This window comes from Lissotriton vulgaris, chromosome 12 (genome assembly GCF_964263255.1).
Source record: "Lissotriton vulgaris chromosome 12, aLisVul1.2, whole genome shotgun sequence".
Taxonomy (NCBI): Eukaryota; Metazoa; Chordata; class Amphibia; order Caudata; family Salamandridae; genus Lissotriton; species Lissotriton vulgaris.
Window position 1 is genome coordinate 721,906,644 of NC_141700.1, and position 2,444 is coordinate 721,909,087.

At 41.2% G+C, this 2,444-nt stretch overlaps 1 non-coding gene across 1 annotated transcript; it reads right to left on the reverse strand.

Annotated features, from left to right (window-relative positions):
- Positions 1-436: 436 nt before the first annotated feature.
- TRNAW-CCA (transfer RNA tryptophan (anticodon CCA)) lies at positions 437-508 on the reverse strand. Its single transcript has one exon. It is a non-coding gene; the product is annotated as a tRNA-Trp (tRNA).
- Positions 509-2,444: the final 1,936 nt, after the last annotated feature.

Below are 2,444 nucleotides of genomic sequence, written 5' to 3' on the forward strand. Positions count from 1 at the left end.
CGTACGCTACAGCCAGAATTGTAAACAACATATCAGCGGGCTGGCACACTGACATCTCCACCTCCACAGCCACTAAAACTCTGACACCCATGCGGATCGCCTGCTTGTAGGTGCACTTTTTAAAACTGACCATACCCTGTGATTCTCAGCTCCTGAAAAAACTGTCTGATATAATATTTCCGGTTTTCATATCACTGATTCTAAGAGCAGCGCTCATGGGACTGCGTTGTAGGAATAAATCATGAGTACAGTATCTTCCTTGCTTAGCAAGCTAAGGTCCCCCATCTGGTACATTTTGGTACTGCATTGCCTTCTGAGGGTTAATTGCATACTGTGAAAACGTTGTTTCGAAATAGTAAACTTCACAATTTAAAGAACATCTATTTTAGGAAAAGTCTTACATTTTAATACTCCATGCAACACAAAAATAAACAATTGACCCCGACGTGATTTGAACACGCAACCTTCTGATCTGGAGTCAGACGCGCTACCGTTGCGCCACGAGGTCCGCTGCAGAGTCATGCACCCTATGATATTGATAATGCAGCAATGGGGCTGCAAGTGAAAGACAATTTATCTTTATGGCAGACGTTAACTAAAGCAGAAAATGAAGGTTGATCGGTATTTGATACCACTTTAGAATAATGTTACTTTATTCTTCTCATAAAGCACACACGATACAGGAGCCCAGTCCATTAATGCATTCATGTTTCGCAGTTCCACTTTTTGAGTCAGTCAGTCTGCCCACTCTGGCGCACAGTGGGTTATCCGGGGGCAACAGCTCAAGAAAGTTGCTGAAAACCTACAAAATTACTTGCTTGTTGGTATTCACAAACTTTTCCCACTTTCTATATGACAGTACAAATACGCGCCCGGGGGCAGCTAATCAATGGGTGCAGAGTTTAAAAATTAATATACTAACTGCGACCTTGAGTGTAATGGGGCGGGGTCAGAGGCATGACTAAAAACACCACAACATCCTATAAATATCTTGTAGACCTCTCATCTACAAGCAACTGGGGATAACATATTTGTTCCAACTACACACTTAGCTGATCTTTAAATATATCTTATGTGATTCCTGTTGACATTCAAAGGGAATATTTTAGGTGATTGCTAAAGAATAGATTGTTGCCGTCGAAAGGCAGCCACAATATGCTTGAAGATAGTAATTGTGGTTCACCTCACAGTTTGTTCTGCAGTCGGGGTTTTGCTATGAGAGAGATATCTTAGCAGGATTGGGATTTGTGACATAGTGGTTACGCAAACATCTCTTCTGTTTGTGCGTAGACCAACTATCTGTCTCATTATCATTGGAGCCTGTGACCGATATGCAGGGGCGCTGGAATTATGTGGCAGGGGAGCACCAAACTATGCGGCAGCGTTGATTAAATTATGCAGCAAGAAAATGCAAATTATAGGGCATACATAATGTGGCACATTATTTTATAGTATTATTTAATTTTTTTGTCATTTTTACACATGGTAATACTGTCTGGCAAATATTTCACCTCATTCGTACCAGTTGAACAACCAAACGCAGGAATAAGCAACTGAAAGATGACGAGTTAGCTTTTGTCCGGGGCCTTCTACTGCGCACAAACAGTGGTTGCCATGTTTTTCGTAACTTTTTTCTGGTTTATGCGAGACACATTTTTTGTTTGTTAACATCTGCTGATTATGCAGCAGATGATGGTTTATGTGACAAATGTGGTGAATCCATAATAATGCAGACACGCCAAAGCTGCAGAATCACATAATTAAAAATTTGCAAACATTTGTGACAAGAATTTTCAATTCTATTAAGGACACGGAGGCGAGGATTACGCTTTCTCGATTTCTTTACTACCAACAGCAGCCAATAGGAACATAGTAAAGAATAAAGCAAACTACACCTCCCATGAGCCCTTAGGCAACCATAGAGACTACATGCTATATAAACCACCATATAGGACAACACTTCCTCTTTCTTTGTCCAGGAAATCATAAACAGTCAAAAGTCATTGAAGAAAGTACCGCCGACCATCCTGAAGGAAAGGACCGAAGGCAACTGCAAAGTAGGCCAACAGGAGACAGGCAACCATCCAAAAGCGAAGAGGCCACATCCGGAAACACCGCAGAGCCAATATCCAAATGAGCGGAAAACACTGCAGGAGAGACCATGACGAAGAATCACTTCTGGTCCGAACCTGAAAGAAAAACAGAGCCGTAATACACAACTCCAAAACTTTGGAAAGGTAGCATCACATAGGGTGGGGAAAAAACCAATGCAAGAAACATTGCAGATCATAGCAAAGCAAAGATGCAATATAAACAATGCAGTAGAATACAAATGGGTGGGATAATACTCGCCTCCGTGTCCTTAATAGAATTGAAAATTCTTGTCACGAATGTTTGCAAATTTTTAATTCTATGGCAGGACAGGAGGCTCAGATTATGCTTGT